This window comes from Symphalangus syndactylus, chromosome 2 (assembly GCF_028878055.3).
Source record: "Symphalangus syndactylus isolate Jambi chromosome 2, NHGRI_mSymSyn1-v2.1_pri, whole genome shotgun sequence".
Taxonomy (NCBI): domain Eukaryota; kingdom Metazoa; phylum Chordata; class Mammalia; order Primates; family Hylobatidae; genus Symphalangus; species Symphalangus syndactylus.
In genome coordinates this window covers 114,150,223-114,162,347 of record NC_072424.2, presented here as the reverse complement: position 1 = coordinate 114,162,347, position 12,125 = coordinate 114,150,223, and the positions used below count along the sequence as shown (strand labels likewise).

Below are 12,125 nucleotides of genomic sequence, written 5' to 3'. Positions count from 1 at the left end.
AGTCATTAAGAGGATCTCAAAGTACCAAAAGCCAATCCAGTACGGGCTCTAATAGTTCTCAGTAGTTTGGTAACGTGGCTTGTTGTCAGCTGGAGTATGTTTTGCTTTCTGAGGGTTATTTCAAATGAAGAATCTGTGTCCTTTATTCCTGCAACCATGTCATCATTATATGCTCTTCCTTCTTTTCGCTCCTCTTTCTTGTACTTCTTGTCTTTCTCTTCCTCCTCCAACTCCTTTTCCTCATCTATCTCAAATTTTATTTTTTAATTTTTTTAGAGACTCAGTCTCACTCTGTCACCCAGGCTGGAGCGCAGCGGTGTGATCACGGCTCTTTGCAGCCTGGAACTCCTGGGCTCAAACAATCTCCCGGCCCCAGGCTCCCAAGTAGCTAAAGCTACAGGCACATGCCACCATGTCTGGCTATGTTTTTTAATTTTTATTTTTGTAGAGACGGCAGGCAGTGGGGTGGCAGCGGGGGTTAGGGAGATGTTTTTCCATCTTGCCCAGCCTGGTCTCCAACACCTGGGCTCAAGCTATCCTCCTGCCTTGGCCTGCTAAAGCACTGGGATTATAGCATGAGCTACTGCACCTGGCCTTTAGATTTTATTAAACTCCTTCATACCATGTAGTTAGTATTTATTGGTTGTAGTTTGTGGCATTGTACCATTTGCCCACTATTTATCCCTCCCTTTTTATACCCTCTCATAAATTAATACCTTAAGACTTTCTGCAAGTTAATTAAAAACAATATCTTACATTAATATAAATGTTAAATCTTATTTCAGAAAGCAAAAGGCTTGCTTCATGGCATCTAGAACAACTTAAAACATTTTCAAACTTTACTGCAAAAGCAATTTTTAAAAATCCAGAAAGAAAGTGAGCCTCTTATGGAGTGATTAAGACACAATACATTTCACCTCAAAAGAAAATTCAAGCTTTTGCTCACTAAGGACTTCAACATAAGGTTTAAAAACTTTAAATGTTTTGACAGTCAGGGAATGATTTTACTAGGACGTGAAAAGCGTTTTCTTTTAATTCTCACTGGTGATTATCATTGCATCTGGAGCCAGTCACACAGATCCAAATGAGGCTAAAGCTGGAATCAGACTGGCAGAGACAAGCACCCTATAGGTTGCTGAAGCAGTAAGACTGCTGCTGCCACTATGTCATGATTAAGAGGATCTGGAGTTCTGACCACACCACTTAACAAGCTCTCTGCTAACTTCTCTGTTCCTTGATTCTCATTTGAAAAATGACTGTAGTAACAGCACCAACCTTCTAGTGTCAATAAGGCCTAAGTGAGGTAAGATGTGGGAAACACTTACAGTAGTTCTTGGCGTAAATATTAGCTATTATTATTGTTGTTATTGCTACTCCTCTTACTATTGTTAGAACAGCAAAAGGAAGACTGAAGCTGTCATGCTCTGCCTGGGGACATAGCATTTGAATTTGTGGGAGTGTTTTGCAAGGATCATTAGCTTGGGTAAAGGGTGCATACCTAATTGTCTTGCCTAGGATTTTATTTTATCTATTTATCTATTTATTTATTTTTTAGGGACTGGGTCTTACTATGTTGCATAGGCTAGAATGCAGTGGCTGTTCACAGGCATGGTCGTAGCGCATTGCAGCCTCAAACTCTTGGCCTCAAGTGATCCTCCTGCTTCGGTCTTCCAAGTAGCTGGGACTACAAGTGCATGCCACTGTGCCTGGCTTTGCCTAGAATTTTAAAAGACAAAGTAATTTTTACCTTTTTGTATTGTGACATATAACACAAATGCAGAAACACAGGTAAAATATAAATTACAGTTTTGCTTTGAAATTACCACCTGAATTAATTAAGATAATGTAGATTTTAAATCTACATTAACATGGGCATTAACCCATGTTAATACCTCCTATGTCAGACACAATTTCACTAGAATCTCAAAAAGCCTTCACATGCCCTTCCCAAAACACAAATTCCTGCCTCCTTAAAAGTTACCACTGTTCTTTTTTTTTTTTTTTTTTTTTTTTCTGAGACGGAGTTTCACTCTTGTTGCCTAGGCTGGAGTGCAATGGCGGGATCTCGGCTCACCGCAACCTCCACCTCCCAGGTTCAAGCAATTGTCCTGCATCAGCCTCCCGAGTAACTGGGATTACAGGCATGTGCCACCACACCCGGCTAATTTTGTATTTTTAGTAGAGACGGAGTTTCTCCATGTTGGCCAGGCTGGTCTCGAACTCCTGACGTCAGGTGATCCACCTGCCTTGACCTCCCAAAGTGCTGGGATTACAGATTGAGCCACTGTGCCTGGCCATTACCACTATTCTTACTTGTGCTCTTTACGCCTTTAACCTCAGTGTGCATGCCTAAACACTATGCTGTCTTTGTATAGCAAGTGTAAATGGAATTCTACAGTATGTATTTTTTGTGTCTGGTTTCTTTTGATCAATATTACATTTTTAAAATTTCACATTTATTTGTGATGCTCTGTTGTATTCCACAGTATGAATATACCACAATGGAGCTGGGGTGTAGTGGCAAGTGGCAGGCAGATCACTTGAACATAGGGGTTCAAGACAAGCCTAGGCAACATGGCAAAACCCCATCTCTACTAAAAATAGAAAAATTAGCTAAGTGTGGTGGCATGCGCCTGTAGTCCCAGCTACTTGGGGGGCTGAGGCAGGAGGATCGTTGGAACCCAGGAGGTCAAGGCTACAGTGAGCCGAGATCACACTACTGTACTCCAGCTGGGGTGACAAAGTGAGACCCTGTCTCAAAAAAAAAAAAAAAAAAAAGTACATATTGTTTCTGCTCTTAATGGATATTTGTGTTGTTTCCAATTTGGTGTTATTGAAAATATTGCTGCTATACACATTCTTGAACACGTGTGTTTGTGTACACTTACACACACATCTATATATTTATTTGAGAGACTGGATCTCCCTCTGTTACCCACACTGGAGCGCAGTGATATGATCATAGCTCACTGCAGCCTTGAACTCCTGGGCTCAAGTGATCCTCCTGCCATCACTTTCTTAGTAGCAGTGTGTGCCACCATGCTGGCCAATTTTCTTTATTTTTTGTAGCAATGGTGTCTCGCTATGTTGCCCAAGTTGGTCTCAAACTCCTGATTTCAAGTGATCCTCTAGCCTTGGCCTCCCAACGCACTGGAATTAGAGGTGTGAGCCACCGGGCCCAATCAGCTTACACATATCTTATATACTGTGAGTGGAACTGCTTGATGACAAGAATACAAATGTTCAAATTTAGTTGACAATGTCAAGGCATTTTCTAAGATACATTTACCAGTTTATATTCTAACCAGCAGTGATGAGATGTCCTGTTATTCCACATTCCCATCCCAGTCTTATTAAACTTTTTAATTTTGGCATTTCAGTGGGTATACAGTGGCATCTCATTGCATTTCCTTGGTTACTAATGAGATGGAGCACTTTTTTATTTTTAATTGGCCATTTGGATATTCATGCCTCTTGCTAATTTTTCTTGGTTTTCACCCCACTTTTTTTTTTTATATGTAACACATGGCCTTTAAAATTTGGCCTTCCAACTTAGATTTCTTTTCTTTCTTTTCTTTTCTTTTCTTTTCTTTTCTTTTCTTTTCTTTTCTTTTCTTTTCTTTTCTTTTGAGATGGGGTCTTACTCTGTTGCCGAGGCTGGAGTGCAGTAATGTGATCATTACTCACTGCAGCCTCGACCTCCTAGACTCAAACAATCTTTCCACCTCAGCTTTCTGAGTAACTGGGACTACAGGCATGTGCCAGCATGCCTGGCTATTTTTTTTTTTAATTATTTTGTAGACACAGGGTCTTGTTATATCTTCCAGGCTGGCCTTGAACTCCCAGTCTCAAGTGATCCTCCTGCCTCAACCTCCCAAAGTGCTGTAATTACAGATATGAGCCACTGCACCTGCCCCCAACTTAGATTTCATATAAACAAAATTACTCTGCTTTTCTGTCCTAACCGATAGTGTTGCAACAAACAAATCCCTTCCACAGCTTTTCACTAGGTACTTGAAACAGGATTCCTCTTTAGACATAAGTGGGAAAAAAAACTCAATTCAAGCTGGGCGCGGTGGCTCACGCCTGTAATCCCAACACTTTGGGAGGCCAAGGCGGGTGGATCACCTGCGGTCGGAGTTCGAGAACAGCCCAGCCAACATGGTGAAACCCTGTATCTACTAAAAATACAAAAAAAATTAGCCAGGCATGGTGGCGGGTGCCTGTAATCCCAGCTACTCAGGAAGCTGAGGCAGGAGAATCACCTGAACCCTGGGAGGCAGAGATTGCAATGAGCTGAGATCACACCAATGCAATCCAGCCTGGGTGACAAGAGCAAGACTCCATCTCAAACAACAACAACAACAACAAAACTCCTCAATTCATGCCCAGGAAAAAATGTTAACCCCCAAAGTTCCAATTCTCATCAAGTTTCAGCAGATTTTCAACACTAGAAACAGATGACTTCGAATTTCTATAGAAGTTTCAGTGTTGACCAAGACACATGTTTCTCATTAAACTTTATTTTAATAGTTCTCAACATTCTGTGGCAGATTTTTTGCCAAGTTGTTTCCACTTATTTAGTATTTTGAGACAGGGTCTTGCTCTGTCACCCAGGATGGAGTGCAGTGGCCCAGGATGGAGTGCAGTGGCACAATCATGGCTCACTGCAGCTTTGACTTCCCTGGGCTCAAGTGATTCTCCTGCCTCGGCCTCCCGAGGAGCTGGGACTACAAGCGTGTGCTACCACACCTGACTAATTTTTGTGTGTGTGTTTTATGTAGAGATGGGGTCTAGCTATGTTGCCCGGGATGGTTTCAAATTCCTGGGCTCAAGTGATCCACCTGCCTTGGCTTCCCAGAATGCTGGGATTACAGGTGTTAGCCACCATGCCCAACCTGAGTTGTTTCTATTTAAAAGGACTGATTTTAAAAACTAATAACTTAAAACTGACACACACACAAACACGCGCGCACACACAAACACGCGCGCACACACACACATTGTGTGGTGTGTGGTCTACAAAATATTCTCCTTTCTTTCTGAAGGTTTTACGGTGCATTTTTATCATTAACCAGTCTTTTACTATCAAGCTTAAATGGCCTATTGAGACAAACAGTTCTGAGACCATTCTTCCACCACTGATTAAGACTGGGGGCAGGTAGGAGGGATACTATTCATTTAGCCTGTTGAGCTTTCCGGGGAAGACTCAGTGACTTTGCCAGCTCTGGCAGGCTTCTTGTGCACTGCTTTGATGATACCCACAGCAACTGTGTGTCTCACATCATAAACAGCATAACAACTCAGAGGAGAATAGTCAGAGAAGCTCTCAGCACACGTGAGCTTGCTAGGAACCACATCAATGACGGCAACATTAGCTGAGTTCAAGAATTTGGGGCCATCTTCCAGCTTCTTACCAGAACAGCAATCAGTCTCCTTTAAGCTTAGCAAACCTGAGATCGTGCCACTGCACTCCAGCCTGGGTGACAGAACGAGACTCTGTCTCAAAAAAAAAAAAAAAAGTGGTTTTTACTGTAGATTTTTGTAAATAGCCTTTATCAGATAAAGGAAATTCTTTTCTCGTTCCAGTCTCCTAAGAGTTTCTATGATGAATTGATGGTGCATTATTTTAAGAGCCTGGAAGACACAGGCCTTGTACTCATAAAGATCTATGAAAGGAAAACAGAGGCCTGTGTAAGCATGTGAAAGAAGGTACCTTTTTACTTTGTCCTTAGTTTAAAATGGAATAGACTATAGATCACAAAATATCTATTCTTTTTTTTAGAGACAGGGTCTCATGCTGTTGCCTAGGCTGGAGTGTAGTGGTGCAATCATAGCTCACTGCCACCTTGACTCCTGGGCTGCAGCTAGGACTACCAGTGTGCACCACCACACCCAGCTTATTTGTAAATGTTTTGTAGAGGCGGGGTCTTGCTGTGCTGCCCAGGTTCAAAATATCTATTTAAACTGAACAAGTTGAGCAAAAGAGACTCCAGGTACCCGTTATCTGTTTTCCTATTATAAAAATGACATTAAAAAGAACTTCGTGTTTTTTAAAGCCTTCAAGCTACAATATCTTGATAGGATTTTGGTTGTTTTTATCCTGATATTAATTTCCAGTAATGAGAATGGTGAAAGGAAATTAGAAAGCTAACAATAGCAAACAACAACACTGCCATGTCTCCAAATCTCCAGAAGGTGGAGGCAGTGAGCCACTGAGATTTCAGACCAACAGGTTTTTCTGCTTTCAAAGGCCAGTAACCAACCTGAGTTGTGCGGAGAGGTTGGCCTATCTAGCCATTTTATCCTCTTTCAATTATTTAATGTGTAGCACTCCCAGGCAGAAATAGTCCTCACTAAAGCAGTGTTTTGTAAGGGTGCTTCTTCCCTGGTTTTGATCACACTGGTCTACAATGCTTGGATAGGGTCCACTCAATCCATGTAAATATAACAATATCTGCTGGGCACAGTGGCTCACACCTGTAATCCCAGCACTTTGGGAGGCTGAGGTGGGCGGATCACAAGGTCAGGAATTTGAGACCAGCCTGGCCAATACGGTGAAACCTCGTCTCTACTAAAGTTACAAAAATTAGCCGGGCGTGGTGGTGCACGCCTCTAGTCCCAGCTACTCAGGAGGCTGAGGCAGAAGAATCACTTGAACCTGGGAGGCGGAGATCGCAGTCAGCCGGGATCGTGCCACTGCACTCCAGCCTGGGCGACAGAGTGAGACTCTGTCTCCAAAATAAATAAATAAATAAATAAATAAATAAATAAATAAATAAATAAATAAAAATATCTGGAAGGGCTCTTTGGACGAATGGCAACAGGATTCATTTGAAACAACTAACCTCACACCATTGAATGAATGAGTAAACATGTAAATGTATCGCTATACAATTGCCTCAGTCTGCTCAGGCTGCCATTACAGAATGCTATGGACTGGGTGGTTTAAATAATAGAAATTTATTTTCTCACAGTTCTGGAGGCTGGGAAGGCCAAGATCAAGGTGCCAACTGATTCAGTTCCTGATGAGGGCTCTCTTTTGGGCTTGCAGATGGCCCCCTTCTCACTGTGTCCTCACATGTTAGAGTGACAGAGAGCAAGCTGTCTGTGTTGCTTCTTATAAGGGTACCAATCCCATCATTAGTGCCACACCCTCATGACCCCATCTAACCCTAATTACCTCTCAAAGGCCCCATCTCAAAATACCCTCACATCAGGGTTTGGGGCTTCAACTTATGAATTTGGAGAGGGGAGCATAAGTGTTCAGTCTATAAAACAACAACTAACTGCAAAGATGTATAGTGGGTTGCTCAGGAAGGAGCTGGCAAAGCTCTTAGCTCTACTGAAGAGAATTCATGTATTTCTGGTCCAGTGGGGATTCTTTTCTTCCCTGATTCGCTGCTGTGCATCTGAGCCTTTTTCTATCCTCTGCCATCTGTCCTGAACCTGGAGAATTCTTTTATCAAGTTTCTTATCCCTTATAACAAAAAGTTTTTAATCTTCCTTCTACCTACTCTCAGATATCACTTTAAAGTAGAATTTTAATCACACTGTGGCTAAGTGGGTTTACTTATTCCAGAAACTTTGCAAAATCCAAACCACCTACTTTTCTTGTTTTTCTCGGTCAATAACTTTTATAGCTTTTGTTATGGCTCGTTTTTCACTGGATATCAAAGTTCACTTAATTATAATCCTTGGTCATGACTCATTTTTTTTTTTTCAGATGGAGTTTCGCTATATGGCCCAGGCTGGAGTGCAGTGGCGTAATCTCAGCTTCACTGCAACTTCTGCTTCCTGGGTTCAAGTAATTCTACTGCCTCGGTCTCCCAAGTAGCTAGGATTACAGGTAGGTGCCACTACCCTCAGCAAATTTTTGTATTTTTAGTAGAGATAGGGGTTTCACCATGTTGGCCAGGCTGGTCTCGAACTCCTGGACTCAACTGATCTGCTCACCTCGGCCTCCCAAATTGCTGGAATTGCAGGCGTGAGCCACTGCGCCCGGCCAACTCACTCTTATCATTGGCTTATGAATGTCCATTTCTTCCCCTCTCTCTCTCCTCATCCTTGTATTATTATTATATAATAAGCAACCATGAATCCATCTCTCATTATAAACACTAAGACTTTGACAATATCTTACATTTACTTATGTTCTTTCCTCTTCTCTTTTCTTGCCTTCCTGAGGTACCACAATCCAAAGACCAGCATTCATCAGTCTGTTGCTTTCTTTCTATGCAGTTTGTTCACTCAACTATATGAATTTCTAAAAAACATACTTTTCCACTTTATGAAAAGGATAGCATGCTTTATGCAAATATGCTGAGACTTTTTAAACTTCATATTGATAAGATTCATCCATATTGTTGCATGTTGCTATATTTCATTCATTTTGGTTGCTTTATTCAAGACTGCAGTGAGCTGTGATAGTGACACACCACTCCAGCCTGGGTGACAGAGACCCTGTCTCTAAAAAATAAATTAAAAAAATTCCCTATATATGTTTTATGTATGTTTAGCTAGAATTTTTTTCTAGGCTCCTGATAGTCTCTGAAGTATTACAAATGAGGTCTTCTTTCTAATTTCAATCTCTAGTTGTTTGTTGCTGGTGTTTGGAAATGCAGCTGTCTTGCTAATTTGCTAACCTTTCCTATTTCGAATATATCATCTGTAAATTCTTTTTTTTTTTTGGTGGGGGAGGGGAGTAGGGGTAGGATGGGGTCTTGCTCTGTTGCCCAGGCTGGAGTACAGTGGCACCATCATAGCTCATTGTAGCCTCAAACTCCTGGGCTCAAGAGATCCTCCTACCTCAACCTCCCCAGTAGTTGGGACTACAGGCATGAACCATTGCATTTGGTTAATTTTTAAGTTTTTTGTAGAGATGAGGCCTTGCTATGTTCCCCAGGTTTGTCTCAAACTCCAGGACTCAAGTGATCCCCCTTGATCCGTCTGGATCCACCTCCAGGTCTCAAGTGATACTCTCAAAGTATTAGGGTTACAGGAGTGAGCCACCATACCTGGCCTATAAATTATTTTATTTGTTCTGTGTAAATAATAATGCCATCTATAAATAAAAATGGTTTATCTTTATGATTCTAATTTTTTATTGCTATTGAGGAGCGGTAAGAGTGAACATCTCGTTTCATTCTTGCTTTAAAGAAGATATTTCTGGTGTTTTCCCATACAGAATGATGTTTGCTTAAAGGCTTTTTATAGACATTTTTATGAGGTTAAGGAAACTGGCTATATTTTTGATTTGGTAAAAGTTTGTTTTATGAATTTATATTGGATTTTATCAGCATAAACTTGAGATCATCACAAATCTTCTCTTTTCTTAATCTGCTACTATGTTGAATTATATCTATAGTTTTTCTGATATTAAGCTAACATATGGATGCCTGAGATAAACCCAATTGGGCAAGGGTATTACCTTCCCTGTGCATTGTTGAATTTAATTTGCTTTTTTTTTAAGGGTTCTTGAATCTATATTTATGTGTAAAATGAGCCTATAGCTTTTTACTCTGATAATGTCTTTTCTTGGTTTGGTAACAAAGTTATGCTAACCTTTAAAAAGGGTTGGGATGTATTCCCTTCATAGTACAACAATAAATATGTATTTGTATATTACATATATGTTACTTCCAGTGTTCATGTTGACAATATTGTTATCAATTTGATTCTTGTCCCATTGTCTGTGATATGCTCTTCTAGAGAATAAAGGAGAAAGAGCCCCTTATCTAAGTGCCATCTGTCAGCCTTGGGGGTTTGTCCCAAAGTGTGGGGAGGTGACTATTCCAGATACTCATTCTCCACCCGTTGTCCTCAGCTACCACCCCTTCAGAGTTTGTGCAGCCGACTGATTTTACTCCTGAGGACACCTGCAGCAGCAGTCAGAAGCACTACAGGTACGAGGCAGGCACTGACTGCCCAAGAAAAAGGAGGAAGAAAAGCGGTTGTTCTCTTGGGTTCTTCTCTCTTTCCCTTCCCTATTTTTTCTCCATGTATTTATTTATCCTCTCCTCTCTTTCTTTCTCACTTTCCCTGAAAAGCGAATGCCTTTTGGATGGTAACAATCTTTTCCTGACTGTGGTCTATCAGGAAGCATGCCACGTCTTCCAATCCCTTCAGGTTCTCTACATGGATCAATGCAAGGAGAATCCCCACCCAAGAGCGAGGGCTGGAGGCAAGTTTCCTGACAGGCAGTCAGCTTTGTTTCACCATCTCCTCCTGGGTATCTCTGTTGAATCACCAATGCCACTTCCCTGTAGACTCCAGGGAGGCTTGACTCACCTACAGATACCGCACAAGTCCTTTAAACCTCTATTGTTGTTATTAATTCCTTTTAATTTGTGTTTAGTCACTTTATTGGCTACTCCTACAATTTATAATAATAGTAATGATAATAGTAGTTGTGGAGGTAGTAGCACTAGTAATAGTGACAGTATTATCCCTATATTATTATTATTATTATTTTGAGACAGGGTCTCGCTCTGTTGCCCAGGCTGGAGTGCAGTGGTGCAATCTCGGCTCACTGCAACCTCCGCCTCCTGGGTTCAAGTGATTTTCATGCCTCAGCCTCCCAAGTAGCTGGGATTACAGGTGCCCGCCACCATGCCCGGCTAATTTTTGTATTTTTAGTAGAGATGGGGTTTTACCATGTCGGCCAGGCTGGTCTCGAATGCCCACCTCAGCCTCCCGAAGTGCTGGGATTACAGGTGTGAGCCACTGTGCCAGGCCAGTGTTACCCCTATATTATATTGAGGGGTTACTCTGTGCCAGACACTATACTAAGTGTTTAACATGGATTATTTAATTCATGTATATGTATGAATTTCGAACTTTTTGGATTTTAGTTAGGTAATATATTGCATATACTATATAGTATGGAACTCAATCAGCAGGGTCTGGGTAACAACTTGTAATCAAGTAAATGTGTATATTTGCAGTGAAATGTGTGACTATACTAAATTACAGAGACTACAAGTAGCCTCAAATCATTTCAGATCAGATCTGTGACCAAATGAATCCAGGTACGGTTGGGTTTTGGCACAGAAAGTCTTAGAAAGAAACTTGCAGTTTTTAGAGAATTTTCGATTTTGGATCCACAGGTAAGGAACTGTGGACCTACAGCATAATTATTTCACAGATGATACAATTAAGACCACAAAAAAGCAGTAAAGATCAGGTAGTAGTAGTAGTAGTAATCAATCAAGGATTTTTCCTTTCCATGTGTGTAACCAGTTGTTCAGCACCATTCATTCAAAAAGATGTTCTTTTCCCCATTTAATTGTCTTGGTGACTGTATCATCTCCAGGCTGTTTATTCTGTTCATTGATCTGTCTGTCCTCACACCAACAGCACACCATCATAACTACTGTGGTTTACAGTGAAATCTGAAATCAGGTGGCAGCAGTATGTTTTTCTTTCTGTTTTGGCTCTTCTAGATTCATTGCATTTTCATGTAAGTGTTCAAATCAACTTGACAATTTCTACGAGAAATGTATTAGCTATTTTTGGATGATATGATGGTGTGCCTGGAAAATCCTAGAGAATTAATGATAAAATTAATTCAAACAATTGAACAGAGTAGTAGAATATAACAACAGTATGTAGAGATCAGTAAATTTCACAAGCACAGGCAGTAACCATCTAGAGATAGAATGACAGAGAAAATCCTCATTATAACAGCAACAAACAAGATAAAATATTAGGGATACATTTAATAAGAAATGTGCAAATCTATATGAGGAAAACTTTAAAACTCTGCTAAAAGAGACAAAATTAGCTTTGACAAAAGAAAGGATATCTCATATTTTGATAGGATGGCTTACCATCATAAAGATGTCAGTTTTCCCTAAATTAATTAATTTCCCTAACTTAATCTCCACCTCCACTTCAAATTCTAACTTTTTTTCATGAAGCTAGACAAGTTGATACTTAAATTCATATGAAAAAAATAAGCGTAATAACAGAGAACACTAGCTGGGCGCTGTGGCTCATGCCTGTAATCCCAGCACTTTGGGAGGCCGAGGTGGGCAGATTGTCTGAGGTCAGGAGTTCGATAACAGTCTGGCCAACATGGTGAAACCCCATCTCTACTAAAAATACAAAAACAATTAGCTGGG

At 40.8% G+C, this 12,125-nt stretch overlaps 1 long non-coding RNA gene across 1 annotated transcript; it reads left to right on the top strand.

Annotated features, from left to right (window-relative positions):
- Positions 1-2,629: 2,629 nt before the first annotated feature.
- Positions 2,630-11,364, top strand: LOC134735628 (uncharacterized). Its single transcript, XR_010118933.1, has 3 exons — positions 2,630-7,849; positions 9,827-9,905; positions 10,050-11,364. It is a non-coding gene; the product is annotated as an uncharacterized lncRNA (long non-coding RNA).
- The last annotated feature ends 761 nt before the right edge of the window (positions 11,365-12,125 follow it).